Raw genomic sequence first — 12,751 nt, forward strand, 5'->3', positions numbered from 1 at the left:
GGCTCAGCTTAGCACTGGACCTCGTGTTCCTTTGTTCTTGTTCAGGGTCCATTTGGGGGGAGCCCGGCAGCATCCACCACACTGACAGCCACTGTCCGTCCGCACGGTGCATGGGGTCCTGATGCCCAGGGCCATCAGGAGCCTGCGGATCCTCATACCCGTTCCCCCAACAGGAGGAAGCCAGCCAGAAACCAGTCGCCTCTGGGGGCCCTTATTCCCCAGCCCGCTAGGCTCTGGTGCACCCTGGGAGGGCCCGGGCGCCCTCCCGGCCCCAGAGCCGCCTCCACCCCCTGCTGCCTGCTCCCCTTCAGCTGCTGAGTCACGTCCCGGCTTCTGCTCCGGTGGCTGTGACTTCTGCCGGGGAGAAAATGTTTCTGGTTGAGCTTCAGTGACTGAACATCCTTCCTGCCCTTGAGAGGAAAGTTTCAGCTCTGGAAAATTACCAGGCCAGGAACCAAGGGAATTTTCTGCCCTGGGGCACTTTGAGAGAGAAATTTCCCTGTTGGTCTCGGCTTGTGAAGAGCAACGCTGGCTCCAGGGAGGTTTTACTAGAACCACTTCCCTGATTTCCTGGCAGCCAGGAAACCTGTGTCCCGGGCAGTCCTTGAGGGCACAAGCCAGTCTGTGACAAAGGGGGTCTCAGCCCTTTGTGGCAGCTACAGACCCAAGCTGTGTGTTCAGAGGCACATGGGATCCTTCTAGAAAGCACCGTGAACCCCGACCTGCCTGAAATGACTAATGTGTGTGCAGGCCAGACCCCTCCCGCAGGCCTCCCTCGGTAAACAACTTTCAAAGCACCTGCAAGCCAGGTAAATACAGAGAGTGGGTTAAGGATCACTTAAATCACTAGAGCAGGAATGCAGCTGCCGTGAGCCTCGGCGAGGCTGGGAGCCCCGGCACAGGGGGTCCGGGCTCACTGGGCTCCCACCTGCCCAGCGGCTCCCAGGGGAGGTGGACCTGCATTATTCCCAGAAGGCGGTGTGAGATCCCAGCAGCCGCAGGCCCAGGGAGAACACCACCTGCTCACCGCTGCAGCTCAGGGCCCTGGTGGCTGCAGGATGGAGTTCCTTCTGTGGCTGCAGGAAGAATCCAGTCCTGGCCTGTCCAGCTCCCACTGTATTCCTGTCTCATGGCCCCTTCACATCACCCTGACGTCTGATCCATCACTGCACCTCTTCTCAGAAACCTCAAGGTTACATGGGTCCCAGGTCATCTGCGGTCAGCTCCCATCTCAAGGGTCAAACCCCTTGGCCAGGTGAGGTGACCTATTTTCAAATTTCAGGGGTTAGGACGTGTGGGGCCCACTGGCCCCCACCCCAGAGGGCCTGTGGAACCTGCCAGCTGCATCTGTGCCCCGAGGGCTCTCTACTCCATGGCCTGGCAGCCTTCCCACCATGGGGTCTCGCGGGTCCCCTCCGGGGTGGGACTGCCTGAGGGCTCCTAGTCACTGAGGGCCTGCTGGCAGGGGACACATCTGCCTCTGTCCCCAAGTGCTGCCCTGATGCCCATGCAGTCCTGACATTCGAAAGGCCTCACACACACTGGGATGACCAAGTAAACGGCCCGGGAGACCCTTGGACAAGCAGAGGGAAGACATGTCAGTCAGTCCACAGATGCAGCCCCGGAGAGCCAGGGGCCCTGCCACCACGTGCTGAGGGCCCCCAGGTGGGGTGTGGGGGCCCAGTGCCCGCCAGTCAGCTCCTCCCCTTGCCTTCAGCTCTGTGGTGCCCACATTCTCCAGAGGTGACAGTTGCAGTCCCGGGGCAGGGGGTTCAGAGCTTCTGCCAGCATTTCTGTCCACTGACTCATCTTCCCTCCACATGTTTCTTGAACTGCTCATTCTGGTGCTGCGGACATGGTGGAGGGCGACGCCAGACAGTCCTCCCCGGAACTGCAGATGCCGTTGGGCCACAGCCACGATCCACCTGCAGTCATGGCCACCATGTGGTGTGCCACGTGCTCATGCTCCACAGACCTGACCTCACCTGGGCCTGAGGGTGAGTAGGCACTGCCCAGGCAAGGGCCTGGCATAGGGCCTGGGGCAGGGGCCTAGGGCAGGGCCTGAGGTAGGGGCCTGGGGTAGGGCCTGGGGTGGGGCCTGGGGTAGGGGCCTGAGGTAGGGGCCTGGGACAGGGGCCTGGGGTAGGGGCCTGGGGTAGGGGCCTGAGGTAGGGGCCTGGGGCGGGGCCTGGGGTAGGGCCTGGGGTAGGGCCTGGGGCAGGGCCTGAGGTAGGGGCCTGGGGTAGGGGCCTGGGGTGGGGCCTGGGGTAGGGGCCTGAGGTAGGGGCCTGGGACAGGGGCCTGGGGTAGGGGCCTGGGACAGGGGCCTGGGGTAGGGGCCTGAGGTAGGGGCCTGAGGTAGGGGCCTGGGACAGGGGCCTGGGGTAGGGGCCTGGGACAGGGGCCTGGGGTAGGGGCCTGGGGTAGGGGCGTGGGGTGGGGGCCTGGGGTAGGGCCTGAGGTAGGGGCCTGGGGCAGGGCCTGAGGTAGGGGCCTGAGGTAGGGGCCTGGGGTAGTGCCTGGGGTAGGGGCCTGAGGTAGGGGCCTGGGGTAGGGCCTGGGGTGGGGCCTGGGGCAGGGCCTGGGGCAGGGGCCTGGGGTAGGGACCTAGGGTAGGGCCTGGGGTAGGGCCTGAGGTAGGGCCTGGGGTGGGGCCTGGGGTAGGGGCCTGCGGTAGGGGCCTGGGGTAGGGGCCTGAGGTAGGGGTCTGGGGTAGGGCCTGGGGTGGGGCCTGGGGTAGGGGCCTGGGACAGGGGCCTGGGGCAGGGGCCTGGGGCAGGGCCTGGCCACCCCAGCTGGCCTCTGCGGTGGGAGCAGAAGAGGTGAAGGAGGGAAAGCCGAGCTCTGGGTTGCCAGGATATCACCAGGTTCTGGGAGAAGGAAAACCCAGGGCAGGTTTGGGGGAGATAGCCTCTCATTGCTGGACTTCTTGGGTCCTTCTGATGTCCATCAGTATAGATCTTTGAGGGCAGAGTCCTTGCCTGTCTCTCAGAATACTGATAACAGCATCTCATGGCTGTTAACCCAGGTGGGCTGCCTGTAGGCAGGGGCTGGAGACTTTGAAACCCAAGTCCCATAAAATGCTCCAAGGCAGCCTTGGAGCATTTTAATTGGACTTTAAGTTAAATTTAACATTTTAAACTGATACTCAGTTTGATTACTGAAAACTTTTAACTATGTTTGGAACAACTTAGGTAAATGAGTGTTCTTCCTGGACTGTATGTTTTATGGAACTTAAGTACAATAAATTTCAGATAAAAATTTAGTGTCTGAATTGAGGTGCACTGTAAGTGTACACACACACTGGATTTTGAACACTTAGTAGAAAAAAGGAAAGTAAAATATCTCATCAGTAATTCCTTATATTGATGACACGCTGGAGTGACTGTTTTTGGCTATATTAGATTAAATAAAGCATGTTATTAAAATTAATTTTACCCATTTCATGTAAAATTCCATATGTGGCTCCATTATACTTTCATTGGACTGTGCTGTTCTATATGTGCTCAAGTATAAAAAAACCCGACTCAAAGCCTGGTTGTTTCAATGCACCAACTAAGGAACCTGAAAGGGGGACCCCAGGTCACAGAGCTTGGCACTGGGGGACAGGGGCCCGCACTCCAGGGAGAGCATGCATGTGCGTGTGTGTCTGCGTGTGTGTGCACCTGTGTCTGTATGTGTGTGTGTCTGTATGTCTGTGTCTCTGTCTCTGTGTGTCCGCTTTGTGTCTGTGGGTGTCCCTGTGTGTGTTTGTCTGTGTGAGTGTGTGTGTCTGGATGTCTGTGGGTGTCCCTGTGTGTGTGTCTGTGTGAGTGTGTGTGTCTGGATGTCTGTGGGTGTCCCTGTGTGTGTGTCTGTGTGAGTGTGTGTGTCTGGGTGTCTGTGGGTGTCCCTGTGTGTGTGTCTGGGTGTCTGTGGGTGTCTCTCTCTCTGTGTGACTATGTCTGGGTGTGTGAGTGGGTGTGCAGCCCCATGGGAGTGGGTGAGAAGACCACCCTCCCATCCTTGGTGAGAGGTGGTGCCTGGGGGCCTTTCTTCAAAGTCCTGGAGTGAACCCCAGCCAGGCACAGGCCTGTGCTGCCAGGACACGTGGGCACAGCGCAGACACCCACTGAGCCCCCTTTGCAGTCCCTGGTGACCCCCAGCACCCCCCTATTGAGGTGGCCAGGCTTCCACGGGGACAGGGCAAGAGGGCCAGGCTTCGGGACAGGTGGTCCCCCTGCAGGGGGCTCAGAGCCCTCATGGAAGCGACCTTGCTGGTTCCCTCCTGCTCTTGGCCATGTCGCCCTCACATCCAGGCCACTTCCTGGGGCACCGAGATCCCAGAGTCACTCAGCCTGTGCTTCTGTGCTCAGGAAATGGTAGGTCGTGTGGGGGTCACCGGGGTTTCACAGTGACTGTCAGAGGCCCAAGGGAAGGCTTGACAAGCCATAACTCTGTCTTTGGGAAACTCCGCCACCTTGTGCGGGCACCCAGTGGCAGGGCGGGCAGGGGGGTGGGGCTGGCAGGCTCGGTCGTCTGTCTGCCCTTCTGTGAAGTGGCCCACACGCCCCTGGCCCCCAGTGCCGAGGGGACTGATGGAGAGACAGCCGGGGGTGCAGTGGCCTATCAGCCAGGCTCTCAGCCGCAGGCGCTGGACCAAGTGGGCTGCAGCAGGAAGTGGCCATGTGACGCGCTGTTCCTTGCCTTCCCCACAAGGCCCGCAGTGGAAAAGTACGCCTGGGATGTGGGGCCACAGCTGGCAGGGCGGGGGATGCAGGACCCTCCCAGGGCTGGAGCCGCGCGGAGTCCGCAGTCACAGCCAGAGCCAGTGGAAAGTTCTGGTGTGGGACATTGTGCCCGTGCCCTCGGTCTGCCCCAGCTCGGTTCCTGCCATGGTATCCTCAGCCCGCGTCCTTTTGTCTCCCTGGAGGCCACCCCATCCTGTGAACCCGGAGGTGCCTGCAGGGCTGCTGAGCATGGGCGGCATCAGACACTAGACAAATGAGAAGGAACACGGCTTTACGACGGTTCTCCCAGCAGCTGGGACGGGCGTCCCGGGCCCAGGCACGGCCTGGGCCTGAGTGTAAGGTCGCCCACAGTGGGACACTGACCCGGGCGGCCCACCTCAGTGCCTGGCAGGGTGTGCAGTCACCTGCATGTTCCTTTATCCATCTTACTGTCAAAAATCTAAGATCATGGCCAGCATTGGGAGTTACAGCTGGGAGGAGCCCCCTGAATCCCCGCTGACCTCGGGCAGGCCTGTGTGGAGCCCTGCGGAGAAGGGTCCCCCAGACCAGGGGGCCTCCTGGCGTGGCCAGTGTTCTGTCCGCTTTTCTTATGTGACAACTCTTTCTCTTGGAAAAGTTTAAATACTTAAAAGGCACAGAGAAGAGAGCAAGGTGCCCACGGTGCCCATGGCCGGGTGCCAGAGTTGGTCCCCATCTGCCCCACCTCCCCCCAGCCCCACCCAAATCACTCGGAAGCAAATCCCAGATTTCTAGCATCTGCATGACCAGTAGTTTCGCCCAGGCTCTGAGGCTGGGGTTTCTCGTGGTCACGCCCAGGGGCCCCTGAAGGCCGGCTCTGAGCCCAGCTGCCCCTTCTGGGCCATCTCATGCCAGGTGTGCTCACCACACACCCTCTGCCCTTTTCTCCTTGCACCAGTTTTGGTTGAAGAAACTGGGTCAGGGTCCCCACCTGACTCCCCGTCAGAGCTGGCCCCACAGCCCCCACTCCCACGGGCACTCACCCACAGACAGCTGGCCACTGGGAAGACGACTCAGTGGCACTTGGCACATCCATGGTGTGTGACTGTCAAATCTGTGCAGGCCTTGGACGTCACATCCCCCTGGGGCGTCCCCATGCCCAGTAGCAGCCACTCCCCTTCCCCATCCAGCAAACTTGCCTTGTCTCTGTGGTGCCTTTTCTGGACGTTTCCTAGGAAAGGCGTCTCACACCATGTGCCTCTGTGTCCGGCTTCCTTCTCACAGCCTGGTGCTCTGAGGTTCACCCCCATGGTCAGGCCGGCTCCCAGTTCTCAGCTCTTTCCTTCTCTTTTGGCTAAGTCTATGGGATCCCTGGAGACGTGTCTGCTGCTCTCGCTGCCAGGGAGCTTGTGCTCCGAGACGACTCTGCTCCATCGGAGAAGGGTCCTGCCCTGACCCTCCGGTGGCCACAGGACAGGGGCTTTGCTGCTGTCAGCGGGAACGGAGTGGTGGACAGGCCAGCAAGCGGAGGGGCAGCACCTGGTCAGGGCCCAGGGACTGGAGCTAAGGCGCTGCCGGAAGCCTGGAGGCATCTGGCTTGCTGCCGGCCCGGCGCGGTGCTGAACTCCAGAGCCTCTGACGCCATGCACCGACCGGTTGCCCTGCAGAGAGAGCGACCTTGCGAGTGTGAAGGTCAGACAGCATTTGTCCTTTGGGCTACTTAGTGTTATGTCTCCAAGGTTCATCCGTGCTGGGGCGCATGTCAGAGTTTCCTTCCTTTTTAAGGCTGAGTAATATTCCATCGAATGACTAGACCACATTCTGTTTATCTGTTCGTCTGTCAGCGGGCCCTGGGGCTGCTTCCACATTCTGGCTGTCGTGAATCACGCTTTGGTGACGTGGGTGTGCCAATATCGCTTTGAGACCCTGCTTTCAATCCTTTGGGTTTATATCCACAAGTGGAATAGCTCGATCATATGGCGAGTCTATGTTTGATTTTTTGAGAAACTGCCACCCTGTTTTCCAGCTTGGCTGTTTTGCACTCTATCAAAATGGAATCGTTCAGTGTTCATGCTGCGTGTCTGGCCTCTTCATGCCACATGATGTCTGCACGGTTCATCTGGGTGGTTGCACACAGTTGGAGCCCGTTTCTTTACATGGCCATATGCCATTGTACAAACACACAACAATGTACTCATCACATTGTTCACGGGCATCTGGGCTCTTGTGAACACTGGTGACGTGGGTGCACGAACCATGTGCGTCCTGATGGGGGTTGGGAGCAGCAGAACTGCGCACGGGATGCCTTTGCCTTAACTGGATTTTTATAATCCACATCAAGCCAAAATTCCTTTGGAGAGAGGTTGTGTCATGGTTGAATAAGTAGACTAACACCAACATCAACAGTAACCACAGGTATTTGTCGAATGCCTCCAAAGTAGGTTTTGGCCTACTGTAACTCGTCTGTGCGGCAGGCAACAGGATAAAAGTGTGCGTGAATGTGGAGCCAAGACTCAAGGCCAGGCAGGACTGGTTCTCAGGCACACAATCACTCCTCACGTTGGAGGGGCTGTGCCCATTCACTGCTCCACACACAGCACCTTTTCCAAGATCAGTTTTAAGAGCAGAGATATCGGGACAGTAGCCCTGCCCTCCGCCGCCTCCTCCGCTGTTACAGTAAGTGACCTGCCTGCTCGGCGCCGCGGAGAGGAAGGGGTGGCCGTCCGCGCCTGTTTGTGGTCCAGCTCCAGTGCGCGCCTCTTTGCATTATGACTCCAAAGAACTCCATCGAATGTGATTTGTAGAACAAAATCAATAGCAGAAAGTGATGAGTCAGCATGTGAACTCAGAAACGGACCAGCTTATGTTGTAATTTCTTCTGATTTGCAGCAAGAAAGTTTGTGAAGGTCCCTTGGTCTCCTGAGAACATCTGCAGGGGTGACCAGGGTCCACGTGCCCTTGGCCATCTATTTAATTATAAAACAGCACACAGGTGACGTGCACCGTCTGTGTGACCCCTTCATTCCTCTTAGTATACCATGGACACCGTTCCACGTCGCTGTCATCTGCAGCATTCTCAGCTGCACACCATTCTGCCATAATTTATTTAACTTCTGTTAATTGTTTCCAGATTTGGATATTATATATATGGATATTATATATCATAACTACTCTTGCATGCAAATCATGCAGCAACTAATTTCCTTACGGCATATTTCTATGTTTATTGGGATTTTGGTCCCTTGTGCCAAACACACCCCATTGTCCCTTCTCCCCATCCTCCAGAGAAGACCTGCCCATCTGGACTTCTACCCGCCTGGCAGGGGATGCATCTTTTCTCTGTTCTTTGTCCAGAATCAGTTTTATGGCTTAAAACACAGTTTGCCAGTTTGACAGAAGAGAAATTGGATGTCATCAATACATTCACTGTACTTATTCGGTCCCAGTGAAGTCGAGCATTTGTCACAGCATATGCCCGTGACGCGGTTTGTGAAATGCCTGTTCAAGTCTTTTGCCCATTTTTCGAGGGCTGTGCTTGTCCTTTAAATACATATTTCTTTTTGAGAATGCAATTAAGTATTTGTCATATATATTGAGACACTTTCTCCTGTTTTCCATTTGTTTTTAATTTTGATTTATGATATTTTTGACCATATAGATGCTTTAAATTTTCATGTAGTCAAATACATCAATCTTTTCCTTTGTGGTGATTAGAAAGGCCCCACTATCCCAAAGCAATACGGTAATTCATCTACATTCCCACTATTTAATGTGTTTGGTGACATAAGGCTTCTAGACTTTGCTTTGAATAGCTTATTTGAATAATTAGCAGAGGGGCATGAACTGCAGATGGAATGTAATGATATGGTTTTAAAATGGGTGGAAATTGGTATTTCATCAACCCCCCCCCCCCAATACAAACCCGTTTGCCCCTGCTCAGTGGCTGAAAAGAGTTGGTTTCCCTTAATCCATCACCTTCCATGTCCTGGGCAGCCACCTCCTGAGGCTGTGGTCAGTCCCAGAGCCACTGCTGAACCCAGGGTGCACAGGCCAGGCCTCAGAGAGGTGAGCACGTGGAGGCGGCGGAGAGCACGGAGACAGCGTCCCTCTTAACGCAGCAGGTGCGGGCCTAGCTGGGCTCGGCGGGAGACACAGGCCCTGGGCTTCTTTGGTCGTATTTGGAGGTCAGCATTCAGGGGGTTGGGGGGTGCCCAGGAGGGTGGGATTGGACCGTTCAAAGCCGCCCCTGTGCCAGGAGGATGTCATTGCTTGCAATGCTGGGCCGCATAGAAGACAATGGACTTGCAAAGTTTCATAAATCAACACTATTTTCGTTTCAAGGGCTGAAAATCGATTGAAGCCGGAGCCATCATGTGCTGTATGGATCCGGGAGGCCCTCGCCCTGCAGCTCTCTCTGTGCCAGAGCGTGCCACGCATCAGCGGTTTTCCCGGAAAGCAATCTCATGTCAGCATCACCCTGATCGCTGTCATGTGCCCGGGGCTGCGGGCCTGGCCCGGCAGGGACCGCGGGAGGGCACTGTGACACGCATTTGCTCCGCATGCAGGCTCTGCTCTGCTCCTAAACACCTCGGCAGACCTTATGGCCCGTCAGGGAGGAAGCAGGGCAGCGGTCCACCAAGGCCCATCAGCTGGACACTGCCACCCTCCCATTCTTCCACACAAACAACCTGGGGAGGGTTGAAGGCTTGGTCACTGTCACTACACATTTCTTAGTTCATCTGACCCAGGTTTGTGCTGGCACAGGACGTGCCTGGCGGAAAGCGGCCTTTTAGAATGACTGATTTCCCTGGTGGACACTCCCCCAACTCCCGCCCCTACAATGGTCTGATACTGATAGCCCACCTTTGGGAAGCATTTCCTTTTGACCGCACTGCGACACCTGTGCTGGTCGCTCCCCTGCAAAGCATTTGCCTTCCTGGTCTGAGGCCCTTGCGGGGCTGAGTCCCTGTCCCCAGGGGCAGCACTATAATCCCACTCTTCCCAGGGGACCTCACAGTGGGCGGAGCATCCTTCCTCCTCCCTTGATTGGACTGGCCAGTGGGATCTCGGCGAGCACGACACAAGCAGGACCTGAACTGTGCGTGGTGGCCTTGTGCCTTGTTTCCCTGCCCATCCGCCATCACCACCAGAGGGGCCGTCCCTGCTGGTCCCTGAAGAAGGAAGTGGCGAATACAGCTGAACCCAACCCACAGCGGGGATCAGCCCAAAACCAACCAACCTGCAGACCCAGAATGAGAACAAGAACCACAGGGTGTTCGTGACGCACCAACCACAGGCCGACACAGCGAGTGACCAGCTGGGAAGTGGTGGGTGCACGTGCCGCTCGGTGCCCAGATACCCGGCAGCCGTTGACTTCTCTCCATCTCCGTCCCCACCCCATCGCCCTGCTTCCACCTGCCTGACCCCTTTGTCCAGTCTCCACTACAGCGACCTTTGAAGGGCACCGGCCAGGTCATACCCTGTTCCCAGTGCTTCTCAGGGGAGCGCATGTCGGTACAGCTCTCGTTCGCCAGGACACCACCTGGACCCTGGGGGGCGGCTGTCACCTTCGCAGGGCAGAGCCCCCACGTAGCCCTGGTCCTCAGATTCCGTGGGCTTCTTCCCTGTAGTCCCCACCCCACATGCCCTGCTCCCTCTCTCCCAGGGGAGGGTCTACCCGCTCTTGGGGTCCACCCTTATCCCTCAGGGTCTGTCCCACCCCGTCCTGTGGCCCCCCCACCCCCCACCCGGGGCCCACAGCAGGGGACCCCACCTCATCTCCTCCTCCACAGCAGCTGTTGATAACACTCCATCTTCATCCTGGCTGGGGGCTTCCCTCCATGGGTCTCCACCCTCCCTGCAAACTGCCAAACACCAACGTGCACCTGCCCACACCCACTGGTCAGCTAGTCCTGGGGTGCCCAGGACCTGTTTTTGTTCCTTTGGGATTTTGTGCTGCCACAGGTGACTCGGGTGAGATGGGTGGGTAGACCGGTATGGGGGCTGTGTGTCACCCAGGCCCACCCTCTCCTCCTTCCAGAGCTCTGACTCAAGTACATAAAATTAAACTGAATTAAAGGCTTACTAGTCTCTGGAAAATCATTCTTTCCTCCATGAATCTCCAAATTGTGTACTTCCCTCCTTTTTAAAAATACACATTTAAATGTTAGAAGAGTTTTAGATTTACAGAAACATAAAGGATGGCTGCCCGGCCCATATCTGGCAGCCCCTGGCTGTCATCTCACATCCAAGGCGCCCTTGTCCCAGTGGGCACGTGAGCTGTGATCAGGAACTGGGCACCCCAAACTCAGGCATCCCTGGCCTCCCCGGCACCCTTTCCTGCCCCAGGTCCCACCTGGCCTTCGGCTGTCAGTCTCCTTAGGTCCTCTGGGCCAGACAGCTTCCCAGACCTCCCTGTTTTGATGACTGGCAGGTGTGCAGAGGGCTGGTGGGGTTGCAGAAGGCCCCTCGCTAGGTGTGCCTGAGGCTCCTCATGAAGAAATGAGTCACGGTGCCCGTGCTGCCTGATGGGGGGGCCAAGCGGGCTCTGCCACGCACCGCGATGCCCCCCACCCCTGCATGGACACAGGCTGGCCTTAGCCGCATGTGGCAGAAAATGCAACCCGAACTGGCCTGAGCAAAGGGCAACCTGGGGACTCACGTGCCTGGAAGTTCAGGGCAGGACTGGTTTCAGTGCAGCTCGATCAAAGCTTTAAAAGGTGTCGCCAAGACTTCTCCCTGTGTCCTTGTAGACCCCCCTCTCCCAGGCGGAAGCTGCAGGACTTCAAGTCCGTGGGAACGCCGGAACCCACTCCCCGTACCACCCCTCTCGGGGTCACGGGCCCACCCCTGGGCTGTGGCCTTGCTAAGCTGGTCTTGCCTGAAACGCATGGGCTGGAACAGAGCGGGGCTGGATCTCCAAGGCAAACTGGGTCCACGGCCTCAAGAGGGGGCACCTTCCGCAGCGGAGGACTTCCCAGTGGGCACCATCTCCCTGCCAGCCCCGGAGCCCCAGAACTCGGTGTGAGCGGCCCCAAGAAGAGGAGGTGCCGTTGAAGCGTCTTTTTTAGGTTTATGAGGCATTTTATTAGCCCGAATCGGATCATTATAAATGTGAGATGCAGTTCCTGCGTCCCTGCAATAATCTCCCAGGCAAGAGACAATAATGCCAAGTGGATATTAAAAATGTAGGCTTTGCCGCTTGGGTCTGAAGGCAGGCCCCATAGCTGGGGCCCAGGTGGGAGCGTGCGGCCTACCAAGCTCAGTTAGTCCATCAGGAACTTGCTGAGGGAGGTGACGCTTTGAGGGTTCCCTTGATCGCTCTTTAAGGAGGAAACCAACTTACCTGAAACTGGCATGGCTAGGATGGACCTGCAGCCGCCCTCATGAAATGGGCAGAAATGAGCTGGGCTCAGGCTGAGGCGCAGCTCGGAGGCTGCGCATGATGGTCAGAGGTTTGCAGGGCCAGGGCCTCTGGCGCGGCCTCCCTGGGGAGTTGCTGGTCACCCAGAGTAGGGCACACACTTGGGGTCGGCAATCGTGGATGGGAAGTTTTGACTTGAAGCTGTCGCAAGGAGGGGTGTTTATCCACCCCTCAGGCTCATCTCCCGTCTGGGGCTCCACGTTCCCAGCTTCTGTACAATGTGCTCTCCTTGGGCAGGGCCTGGGGAGGGGTGAGCACCGAGGTGCGGAGTCCCTGGGAAGCACCCCCCATCCCCAGTCCTGGGTGAGCCAGCAGGATGCCGCAGAGGCACTGCGCCAAGCTGGGGCTCTGCCAGCCAGCCAGCTGGGGCAAACTGCTCCTGGACACCACCAGTTAAACAGGGGCCGGCTCTCGCTCTAAGTGCCCTGCTGGCCCCCAGCCCAGTGCTTCCAGTGCAGGGTCAAAGGGAGGGTCCTCAGAGAGCTGTCAGAGCTGGGTGCCAGCCCCCCTGCCTCACCTCGGCTGCGGCTGGATATTTTTAGGCTACATTCTCCAACAGGGATTTTTCTTGTTGGCAGGAATGGCGTTGCTTCAGGCCTCCCTGGCCCTGCAGCTGCTGTGAGCTGCCCCTCGCCCCTCA

At 57.6% G+C, this 12,751-nt stretch overlaps 1 long non-coding RNA gene across 1 annotated transcript; it reads left to right on the forward strand.

The window, feature by feature from the left end:
- The first annotated feature begins 437 nt into the window (after nt 1-437).
- Nucleotides 438-10,395, forward strand: LOC140849738 (uncharacterized). The gene is made up of 3 exons (XR_012131910.1): nt 438-1,255; nt 1,876-1,997; nt 9,030-10,395. It is a non-coding gene; the product is annotated as an uncharacterized lncRNA (long non-coding RNA).
- The last annotated feature ends 2,356 nt before the right edge of the window (nt 10,396-12,751 follow it).

Source organism: Manis javanica, chromosome 5, assembly GCF_040802235.1.
Source record: "Manis javanica isolate MJ-LG chromosome 5, MJ_LKY, whole genome shotgun sequence".
NCBI lineage: Eukaryota > Metazoa > Chordata > Mammalia > Pholidota > Manidae > Manis > Manis javanica.